The sequence below is a fragment of the Camelus dromedarius genome, chromosome 1 (assembly GCF_036321535.1).
Source record: "Camelus dromedarius isolate mCamDro1 chromosome 1, mCamDro1.pat, whole genome shotgun sequence".
NCBI classification, from domain to species: domain Eukaryota; kingdom Metazoa; phylum Chordata; class Mammalia; order Artiodactyla; family Camelidae; genus Camelus; species Camelus dromedarius.
The window spans coordinates 83,674,156-83,686,705 of NC_087436.1; the positions used below are offsets into that span (position 1 = coordinate 83,674,156).

The 12,550-nt window shown below is 38.1% G+C and overlaps 1 protein-coding gene across 4 annotated transcripts in view; it reads right to left on the reverse strand.

The window, feature by feature from the left end:
• The window catches only part of FAM13A (family with sequence similarity 13 member A), a 285,708-nt gene that overhangs the window by 219,180 nt on the left and 53,978 nt on the right, over positions 1-12,550 (reverse strand). The window lies entirely within an intron of this gene.

The window sequence follows — 12,550 nt, forward strand, 5'->3', positions numbered from 1 at the left end:
CTAGGTAAGAATGCAGGGTCGGGAGTCACTTCCTGGGTCAGAATCTTGGTTCAGCCGCCTATTACCCATGGGACCTTGGACTCCTCACTAAATTCTTTCCTTACTTGTGAATGGTAATGTTCACTGTCCCATAGGGTTGTGATGAGGATTAAATGAAGTGACAGCTGTAAAGTACTTAAAACAGACTGGCTGACACATACTACGTGCTACATTAGGTATTTGTTAGAAAAACAGAATAACTTCTTTTGCTTTACCTTCGTTAATTTGGTTTTATAGTCACACTGAGGTTTTAATGAAATGTCTTTTAACATGAACCAATTTCACCTCTACGAACGTTAGACTAAGTGATGCTGTCAAAAATAGCAATGCCAAAAATGTGCAGATTTCAATCTTTGGTAGAATGGTACTGAAGAACATTCTATTTAAGATTAGAATGATTAATTCTTACTGATCACAAAAATCTGATACAATAGACTATAATTTTTAGGGCAAAATAGATTTCTTGATTCTAGAAGCTTTTCATATTAGTTTATGTTTAAAAAAGAAAGAAACCCTATTCAAACACTTTGATAATACACAAAAACATGTGGCATATTGTTTATGGCAGCATAAGTTTCCACTGTACTATGATCTTGCCTAACAAGAATACATGAGAAATGGAAATAATTAAGTTTGGCATGATTAAGAATGAACTGAAGACTACCCATTTCTCATAACTTTATAAAGATAGATAAATCTGAACTAAGAGAAAGTGGACTTCTATTCACATTGTTCTTTTTTTATGGTGACTGGATTTTCATGGGTGTGTGCTCTCTTTTTAAATTGTAGTTTAATTCCCAGCATTTCAAGATACAAGCAACAGCATTCCAACAGCCCTGCCAACAGACCTCTGGCCTTCTGGCTCTGAAATGAAACCTCAAACCCTATGGCAGGCAATGTGTGATGACACCAGATCAAATAAAACAAATATTCAAAACAGTTCTGAATTTTTAACATCTTTAGAAAAGAAGCAGTACTTTGGTCACTTACTTTCAATACTTTGAAATACAATGAATAATTTTCCCAGGAAATAAAACCGACAGAAAATGGGAGGGGAGACACATTCAGAGAATCTCTAACTTAAAATAACAGGAGATCCTTAATGGCATGAATGAAAGAATCACTAAATATGTTCTCAAAAAGCAAAAGTAAATATGAGGGGAAAATATATGTATCTCCTTATACCCAAAAGCATTTCTGCTTCCTCCAATGGAAGACAGTCATTGGTTCCCTCACTGCCTGAAGGCAGGAGTGTTCTCCACCCCAGTGGCTATGACAGAAGCATATCACATCTGAACCTTAAACAATCATAACTTAGACCCTGAATCTTTGTTTCAGCATTTTGACAGTGCAGTAAAGACCTTCCTTTATTAGCATGACATGTCTTCTCACCCTGATTAATTACATGCTACCGTCATACTGAGAATCTGCAATCTGCACTGTATTTCCAGAGATACCTGGTAAATATCACCATTATTGCCTGCCTGCAGCCATCCTGCATGTAAGATTAATAACTGCTCCACACCCTTTGAGGGGGCCTGGGGAAGAATGCCCTGTGTAGCACTGAGTGGGGGAGTGTGAGTGCCCATGTGCCTAAGATGCCCTTTTGATGTTTTCTAGAAACAAAGTTCATAATTATTTTATTATTGCTTACGTATTTTTAGATTTCCTGATACCTAAATATGTTAAACACCGCCATCTTCATTCATGTTCTTGCATTTGTATTGGTTATGACAATGTCTCCCTCAAGGTCTCACATCATAAATAAGAGCCAGCGGTGCTTCTATCTCAGGCGCATTTATTCATAATGTATACTTACCACACAGTATGTGTGATACTTATCACCTGCTTTCTTTGTGCTGGACACTAAACTAGGGATATAGCACTGAACCGAACTAACCTCATGCTTTTATTAAGCGTTCTCTTTGGGAGGAGACAGAAAATAATAAATTCCTAAGACATATGTGAAGTGGTAGCATCAGCGCTGTGAGGAAACACAAAGCAGGAGAAGAGGGATGTCGGAGAAAGCCTCTTAATAAGGTACTTATCGTGTCGACCTTGTGAAGGTCAGGAAGGCCTCTCTGCTGAGGGACAACTGAGCAGAGCTGAAGGAAAGCGGGAAGTGCATGCTGGGCAGTGGAAACAGCAGGTGCTAGGGTCCTAAGTAAGTCTGGGGCCAAGTGGTGGTGGGGGAGAGTGGCCGGAAATGAAATCAGGAGACAGTGGGGCGGGGGGAACAGGGCAGATCATTACAGTCTTACAAGCCTTGGTTTCCCACACTCTCCAACCAATTAAGGGTTTTGAGCGGTGGGGAGACTTGAAAGGACCACTCTGGCTGTTGCACTGAATCCAGACTATGGGAGGCACGGTTGAAAGCAGGGAGATTATAGGTGGGGGACCACTGAAACAGTCCCAGAAGAGACAGGTCAGTTGACCTAGACCAAGTTGACAGCAGTGAGATGGTGACACATGGGCAGATTCTGGATAGAATTTGAATGTATCTTGTTTGTTTTACATATGAAGAATTTGTGCGTGGAATATTCATTCAATCATTCCACGCGTAGTTACTGAGTGACTACTCTATGCCAGGCACAGCTCTAAGCACTAAGGATACATCACTAAACAGAACAGAAATCCCTGCCTTAGTGGAGCTTGTATTTTAGTGGGTGAGACATTAAACAATAAATACAGTAACAGAGGTAGAGGAAATTGGGAGCACTAGCCAGGGTGAGGGGTGGTGATTGCAATTATAAGTAAGACTTGTCAAGAAGGCCTCATTGAAAATGCATTTGGGGGAGGGAATAGCTCAGTGGTAGAGCACATGCTTGGCATTCACGAGGTCCTGGGTTCAATCCCCAGAACCTCCATCAAAAAATTAATAAGTAAACCTAATTAACATCCTCCCACACCAAAAAAATTTAAAAAAAAGGAAATAAAAAGAGAAGGCATTGGATGTTTGGAGGCAGTTAAAGTTTAAAAACAAAATCCGCAAACTGGCCAATGTAAGCTCTTTCAGAGTTAGAGGTTGAGTTTTAAACATCTTTTAAATCCCCTCAATGCCTTGCATATAAAAAATGATCAAGGAATAGTTTTAACAGTTTGATACACAATTAAGACACTTTTAAGACACCAAGATAGACATAAGAGTATAGGAATAAAGAGACATCTGTATCTCAAATACATCTGAAAGTACTGTGGAATAATTTATTCCATTTACAGAACTAGCTGGGTCAGAGTGTTATGTAGGAACTGGATTACAGAGAGCATTTAAATAAGAAAATGGATATTTAGTGATCAGAGAGGAAGGATACTCAGAATAAAATTCCACAGAAAGGCCTCAGAACCAGAAGCGAAATGCACCTCTCCAGATGTACTGAAATATTTTAACTGTTACAAACTTGCAGTTATTTCTAGAATTAAACTAGAATAAAAATTAGAATATGTATAATTCATCAGTCCAAAAGGCTTAAGCAAACTTTGAGGATGAACAATGGTTAATAATTGAGATAGTCATCATTTTCTTTAACATCAATCTTTTCCTAGGACAAGAATGAACTTTCTCCATTACTGAAAAGCGCCACTTCAAATTATTCAAGTTTCTTGAAAGATTTCATTCATTGTTAGCTAAATTCGACCCATTTTTCAAGCTAAAATGCAAACCAACAACTAGCACACACTATGCGTGGTCTACAGGTAAACCTGTTCAGCAGTTGGAGAAGATTATACCATAAAAACGTTTGTTCCAGATGAGGTAACAAATACTGAACCATGCAACAAGTATTTGCCCTCATTAAAAAGAGATTGTGATTGTAATCAGCCCGGCTGGCCCTGTATCACAGGATGGCACCTAATTCTAACCTGGACATTTATCCCAGTGCTTTGACTTTTCAGTGCCATAAAGTTATACTGTACGACTACATACAATCTTAGCCTCAGGGAGAAAAAAAATAAAGCAACTGGCCAAATGCTAATCTCTACGACTATCTCTCTCAGGGCCACGAGAAGGTCAGTCATTAAAAGAACCAAAATATTTAGCTTCATGGCGCCAGATTTATTGAAGTCATTTTTTATTTCCTCATGAAGCCTCACACAAGGGTTTATGAAAATTTGCTAATCTATCCGATGGAACTGTGAGCTGCTGCTGACTCTGAAAATGGAGAGAGGTCACAAGCCTGAGAACGTGGACAGCCTCCAGAAGCTGATAAGCCAACAGGGAGACAAAGGACCATGGCCCCACAACCACATGGAACTGAAACCAATGACCTGAATGAGACTAGAGGCAGCAAAAACCCAGGCGAATGGACACCGGGGTTTTGACCTTGTAAGACCTGAAGGAGACAAAACAGCCGAGCTACACACCTCTCCCAGAGCAACGAAATAGTGTGTGTATGTGATGTTTTAAGCCACTAAATTTGTGGTCATCTGTCATAGCAGCAATAGGAATCTAATGCATCCCCAGTTAGAGATGACTAGGCTGAAACAGACTAATTAACTAACTTGTCCATGTTCACACAGCCTCCAAGGAGCCGAACTGCAACACAAATGTGGGCAGTCTGACCTCAGAGCAGGTGATTTTGATCAGTGTTCTCCAACAAAGTTAGCTGTTATTAATATCATTATTACACAGCACCTAGCACACTGCCTCAGACATGTAAATACTTAAGAAACGTTGCCTGAATCAACAAATAAACCAGCAAAATCAGTGAATAGTAGGGGGTGGGAACCTTCATTCATTTATAATAAGGTCCTGGGGTGTATGTGGGGAACAACATTTTAATAAAAGCCTACAAGAATGTTTGGGCACAAAAAGGTTTTATCAAATATGTAGTAATAATCAAAATATGAGTTATAATTCTTTCTAAATTTACATTAGCAGAAGAATGGAAAAAGTAATCATAAAATGCCAGCTACCCTAGGTTACACTAGGATTTACCCTCTGCATTTCATTCCCCAGGAGGGGAACCACTTTAGAGTGACGAGCAGCTCACGTACATAATTACATCTTATGATTCATAGAATTGGCAGTTTTCCATGTAAAAGGAAAGCTTCTGTTTTTACAGCTCTCACAACCCTTGCCCATGACAAAGTTCTCAAAGGCCTCGAACAAATTTCTCAAAGGGCAGGATGATAAAGTGACTAATAAAATTTAATAAATGACAGTCTATTCTAAAATGTTATTGGTAAAACTACAAATCTTATCATTGTGATTAGCTTCTTCAAGATGCAGGAATGTGTTTACTGCTAAATTAGCCAGTATCTACACAGACACTCCCGCTCCCAGAATGAACCTGCACGTTAGAGAAAAAGCAAAGGCAAAGGCCACCAGGAGAACAAAGACTTAGGTCATACTTTACACATTTCAGTCCTATAGCAAAAAGCTAACTCCAGATGATACCTAAATACGAGGTCAGCAAATCTCTTCTGTGGGCATTCACTGAGTGCTAAGTGCTCATCAGTGGGGACAAAGACACAGATAAACATATAAAAAAACACACAAAATAGTCTATCTAAATATCAAAACTGGGAGCTCACAGCTAGGATAATACTAGACACAGGCATGTAACAGGTGAAGAACCTGTTTATAATCTGGCAATGTCCGTACACAGGAGAATGGGGAAAACCATCACAGCATAAAGGAGAGGGAACCTCCCACAACGATGTTAATTTTCAACGATATTGGCAATAGCTCAGCTAATAAAACTTGTCTTTCTCCACAAATCTAGTGCTCTATTAAGTGGGCAAAGTACATAGGTATGTTGTCTCCATGGAAATTATATTACTAATAGTCTACCTGCCCCCCACTACTGGTTCAGCTGACACTACTGTTCAGCTCTGAGGTGACTGGACTGAGTCGGTGTCCTATGACTTAAACTATTAAGCCCAGAGTTAAAGACTGTTTGGGGTGTCTCTTCTTATGCCTTAAGTCTTCAGATTATTTATGGACTCAGTGTAAAAGCTGATTATGTCCATGGGCTCAGCAAAGCAGGTGTTCAGAACACAGCTTCAGAGTTCAGGTAGAGCTGCAGGTGGCTAGCAAACTCATCATTTGGCATCCCTTCAAACGGATATTCTTTAAACAAATTTTCAAAATTTATTTTATGTGAGTTGATTCTATTGATATAAGTTGTTTTACTTTTTTTTAAAATAACTCATTTGTTGGCTGTTCTCTCTTTTCCTCTTTCAGCTTAATCTAAACAAGACTCTCCTCACATAAAAGCATTAGTGAAAAATAGGGAATTTACTGAGGATTTCACTCAGTTCACAACAATTAATTCCCCCAAATCCCCAACAGATATTATCTTCTTTGCCTTTGAGCTGCTGGGTCTCTCTTTTTCCTCTTCAAGCCTATAATCTTCCTTCTATTACAAACCTCTATTGCCTGTACCATGAGGATAATGAAAATAAAAAACACAGACAATAACGGGTATTGGCAAAAATGCAGAGAAATAAAAATTTCCATTCATTGCTGATGAGAACATAAAATAGTACAGTTACTTTTAAAAACTGTTCCTTAAAAATGTTAAAGTCACCATTTGACCCAGCAATTCCACTCCTAAGTAGATACCCAAGAGAAATTAACACATATGTCCATAAAAGAACTTGTACATAAATGTTCACAGCAGCATTATTCACAACAGCCAACAAGTGAAAACAACCCAGATGTCCATCAATGGATGAGTGGATAAATACAATGTAGTCCAGTCATACAATAAAATATTAACCAGCCATAAAAGGGGGATGAAGTACTGATACATGTCCCAACATGGATGAACCTTGAAACTTAAGCTAAGTAAAAGAAGTCACAGAAGTGACATGCTGTGTGATTCCATTTATAAGAAATGTCACTAACAGGCAAATCTATAGACAGGAAGTAGGTTAGTGTTTGCCTAGGGCTGGGAGGAGTGAAGACGGAGGTGGGGGAGAAAAGGGGAGTGTATGCTAATGGGCTTGGAATTTCTTTTTGGAGCGATAAAAATGTTCTAAAACCGGATAGTGGGTATGGTTGCCCTCTGGGAATATACTAAAAACCATTGAATTGTGCACTTGAAAAGGGTCAATTTTATGATGTGTAAATTACATCTCAATAAAACTGTTACAAGGAAATTCGGTTGGCTTTCAAATCAAGTATGGGAAAAAGCCAGAAGAGAACTTTCAGTTAAAGATGAGTTTATCTACTTTTCCTCTTAATATCGCACTAAATGAGAGGAATTTTTGAAAGGTAAGGGATAAAGAGAACACAGCTGAAAAGACAACAGCAGATGAAGGATTTCAGCCAATTTACACACACACACACACACACACACCTCAAGACTAGCTGTTCTAATGCAGAATAACTTGCTCAGCCATGGCGTCTCTTTCAAATTTGTCATCCCACTCACTACTTAATATTGTCTCACAGTGTCAAAGGCCAGTGTGAGGAAAATATTTTTATGGGTACTCAGCAAACAAAAGATCACCTAGTTATCAGGATCTACAATGTTAGAGATCATGGGGAATTTTAAACACAAATGGGGTTTTCTCCTGCCACGTGGATCTGGATGGACACAGAATCGACTGGAATATCATCAAAATGTATCAAGTTTTGTGTAGACGCCTTGGTTTCCTGGCACCACATTTCCAGTGTATTCCAGGGAGGTTTCACACATCTGAGTGACTGGCAGCTTGGGCAGATATGCAGATGGCAATCCTTTAATTATATATATTAATATAATTATAATTAATTGTTTAATTCTTTTAATTCTGAATAATTCATATATTTGGCCTTGCTTATAGAAACCCTAAAAGGCACATACTGAAAACAGAAAGGGCTAAAACTTGGAGTTTAATGTAATGATTCTGTTTCTCATAGAAATCTGCGAGGGTTGAATACTTGCAAAAGTAAAGGAACTTCTCAGTAAGGAAATATATCATCCGCTTCCTATGGAGCTCATCCTATCCAGGGAGTGATGACTTATAATAACCAGTATTATAACCAGCCAGCATCTGCACTGTACTTTAAAATGTGCAAGGCAAGACCACTTAGCTAACGTCAAACAATGCAGGTGGTTAAAAAACAGCCTTAACTCAAACTTACCTGGTGAACTCCTCACATAATGAAGAAAAATAGCACAAGGCTCAAGCCCAAGTCAGTATATTAAATTAGATTTCTTTACAAGTAGGCATTGTACTGATTAAAATGGTCCCATTATTAGGCTGGTTTCTTAAGAAAAACAGTTGCTGTCTAAATTATCAAATGCTCATAAGGTGAAATTCACAGGCACTTAACTCGCATAGTGTTTGCACAGCTGCTATCATAAATTTCTGTTCCATTTAAAATCAAGTATGGGGTGGGGGGTGGGGCAGAAGACAAAGGAAAATGTCCATTTAAAGAGTCAGACTGATCACATATTCTTCCCCAGATCCCAGTAAAATGGCAGTAAAATCATGTTTAAAAAGTATCAGCACCTCAGGGCAAAAAAAAAAAAGAACAGCAGAGAAGACAGAAGGAGATGGAATTTCAAAGTCATTTGGAAGTGGATGGAAGTGACTGAAAACAGACTGTTTGAAAGCCGGTCCGCTCCAGGGCGCACCAGGCGAGAGCGCAGGCAGGTGGGCAGGCAGGCAAGCGTATGGAGCAGCCGTCTCTGAGTAGCATCAGTGGATGCTTGCAATCTGACCTAGCTAAGGGCCAGAGTAAGGAACACAGTTGAAAATGTGAAGATTAGCGAAAATGTGCTAAGAAATAACGGGGCCATTAGCATACTTCCCACCTCCCTCCCACTCCTGTCTTGAGGGACTCCACAGCTGGAGAGAAAAATATTGACATTTTGTGTACCCAAATGAAACAGCTAGATTCTCCTCTATCCCCACTACCTCATTCTCCTAAAGTGAAGTACAGTAGACAAGCCCTCTGGTCCACATACAAAATGTCATTCTTAAATAACAGCAGCCAAAGATCCTCATGTGTTTAAGTAAAGAGAGACAAAAAGATCCCACGAACAGGAATATAGGGAGAAGAAAACAAAACAAAAAAAAACCATGCTCAAAAGCCTTATTTGTCTCTCAGAAAGATAAGAGTAAGACTGGAATGCTATAAAACAAAACAACATACTTTGAAAAAGGAAGAGCATGAATATACTGGATATTAAACTTGGAAAGCTACCATTTTAAACACAAACAAGGTTGGAAAATAAAGTTGATTAAATTTCACACCCAAAAAAATAGAATTAAAAGACAACGATCAAACATCTCAAGGAACAACAAAAGAAAGATAACACAGGTACATTTCCAAGACCAAAAGACAATATTTTCCAGGTTGAAGGGACCTGCTGAGTATCCAACACAATAGATGAAAAGAGATGGCAGGAAACGGCGGGTCCAGGAAGACTGGAGGAGGAGGCTTGAGTGACGTCTACTACCGCGGCTCAGGTGGGAAAAGAAGTGAAAGGGCCAACAGGAATCCCCGCAGAAATAAAGAATTAATAAATTATTTGATATTTTTGGGAAAAAAAGGTACACGTGGATTTGTTGGAGCAATTTGGAAAAACAAAACAAACTGCAGACAGGCTTATAGAAAATTATGTGAGCGACAACCTAAGACACATATTAACTCCAGACAACAGATCTCACACACGTCACACCCCCACACAGTCGTAACAAGGCAAACAGCTATGAATTCAGCTAAAACTGTGACGTGACAATACTGGAATAAGTAGCAATGTAAAGAGCTAATTCTGCATATTTCATAAGCAGAAGCAATGAGAGACTGTTTGCAAGTGAGAAATCAAGCTTAACATTACATTATCAAATGGAAGCCAATATCAAAAGAACAGTGAAACTAATCTCCTCTGGGAAAGAAAATAAGGGCTGCCAGAGGGTGAGTATGGGTTTTCCATGTAAATCGTTCAATTTTATTTGATTTTTTAAATAAAACCATATGGATGTATTAGTCTGACAAAAATATTTCTTTAAACAAAGGAAAATACATCAAAGGCAAGATGATGAATTTTACTGTGGGTAATAAAATTACTTAAGAACAAGCACTTAAATCCTGATGAATGGTATATAAAATTCGCTTGTTGTCATCTGTTTACAGCTACAATATTGTCCAAACATAAGGATGCTCACTCAGGATGCTATGTAAGAACACTGATAAGTCTACAAAGACGACTATGAAGTTCACATCTTCAACCTTGATACCCCTCTCCTAAGCACTGATGGTCATTTTATTCATTTAAAATGAGCTCCTCATCTTGGCCCCACAATCTTCCCCTCTTGACTTCCATGATTTTTATTAATGGATCCATAATCAAGATGCCACATCAGGGTCTCTCTTCTTTCTTCAGTAAATAGTTAGATCTCTGAGATAGACAATTAATAAAGCCCCCACAAGGAGATCATCAGATCCTACCAAGCTAAGAGCATCTGAGCATTTGGGCTAAGTCCCAAATTCACCTGGAGGTAAAGAAGGAGCATTAGTCAGTCACAGAAGGTTCCTAGAAAGTTGAAGATTGTGCTTCTTCATTTCAGGACAAAAGATCAAGTATGACAGGCTGAAGTGTTTTATAAAATATCAAGACCCACCCTAGGTACAGACAGAAGAGATCTGAATTACTGAAGACAAAAGAACATTAGTTGCATCAAGCCTTGACAAAGCACAGGAGTTGGCAGGGAGCTCTCCCTGGTGCTACTTCAACCTTGCCTAAAGTTATTACCTTTAAAAATGAAGATTCATTTAAAATCACTTCATAATACAATCAATGTGATATACCACATTAACAAACTGAATAAAAATTGTATGATCAACACAGTAGATGCAGAAAAAGCTTCTGATGAAATTCAAACATCCATTTATGATAAAACTCTCCACAAAGTCGTCCCAGGAGAAACGAATCTCAGCATAACAAAGACTATACAGGATAAGCCCAACTAACATCACACTCAGCAGGGAAAGCTGAAAGCATCTCCTCCGAGATCAGGAACAAGATAAGGATGCCCACTTTCACGACTTTCACTCAATGTAGTATTAGAAGTCCTAGCCACAGCAACCAGTCCATCAGTCAAGAAAAAGAAATAAAAGGAATCCAAACTGGAAAGGAGGAAGTAAAGCTGTCACTATGTGCAGATGACTTGATGCTATACATAGAAAATCCTAAAGACATCACCAAAAATTTTACAAGAGCTCATCAATGGATCTCGTAAAGTTGCAGAATACAAAATTAATATACAGAAATCTGTTATATTTTATATCCTCCAATTGATTAAAGATCTAAATGTAAAACTCCTAGAATAAAACATAGGCAAAACACTGACATAAACTGCAGGTTATTTTTTGAATGTCTCTTAAGGCAAAAGAAACAAAAGCAAAAATAAACAAATGAGACCTAATTAAACTTAAAAGCTTTTTGCACATTAAAGAAAACCACTGACAAAATGAAATGACAGCCTACTAAATGGGAGAAAATACTTGCAAATAACTGATAAGGGCTTAATATCCCAAATATATAAACAGCTCATATAACTCAGAGTCAAACAAATGAACAAACTGATTAAAAAATGGGCAAAAGATCTGAGAAGACATTTTTCCAAAGAAGACATATGGATGGCCTACAGACATCACTCAACATTACTAATCATTAGAGAAATGCAAATGAAAACCACAATCAGATACTGCCTAACACCTGTCAGAATGGCTATTTGTCAAAAAGAACACAAATAGGGACATTGTGCTGTACACCAGAGACTGACACGTTATAACTGACTGTACGTCAATGAAAAAAGAACACAAATAACAATAATCCTAAAATTTGTATAGAATCACAAAAGACCATGCAATTCTGAAGAAAAAGAATGAAGCTGGAGGAATAATGTTCCCAGACTTCAGACAATACTACCTAGATACAGTAATCAAAACAGCATGGTACTGGCATAAAAATAGGCATACGGATCAATGGAACAGAATAGAGAGCCCAGAAATAAACAGATCTATGGTCAATTAATCTTTGCCAAAGGAGGAAAGAATATACTAATGGAGAAAAAATAGTCCCTTTAGCAACTGGTGTTGGGAAAACTGGACAACCACATGTAAGTCAATGAAGTTAGAACACTCCCTTCACATCATATCCCAAAATAAACTCAAAATGGCTTAAAGACTTAAATATAAGACAAGACATGATAAACTTCTTAGACGAAAACATAGGCAAAACATTCTCTGACATAAATCCTAGCAATGTTCTCCTAGGGCAGTCTACCCAGGCAATAGAAATAAGAGCAAAAATAAACAAACGGGACTTAATTCAACTTATAAGCTTTTTGTACAGCAAAGGAAATCATAAGCAAAACAAAATGACAATCTAAAGAATGGGAGAAAATATTTGCAACTGATGCAACTGACAAAGGTTTAATTTCCAGGATATGTAAACAGCTCGTACAACTTAATTAAAAAAAAAAAAAACCCAATCCAAAAATGTGCAGAAGACCTAAACAAGCAATTCTCCAATGAAGACATGCAAATGGCCAACAGGCACATGAA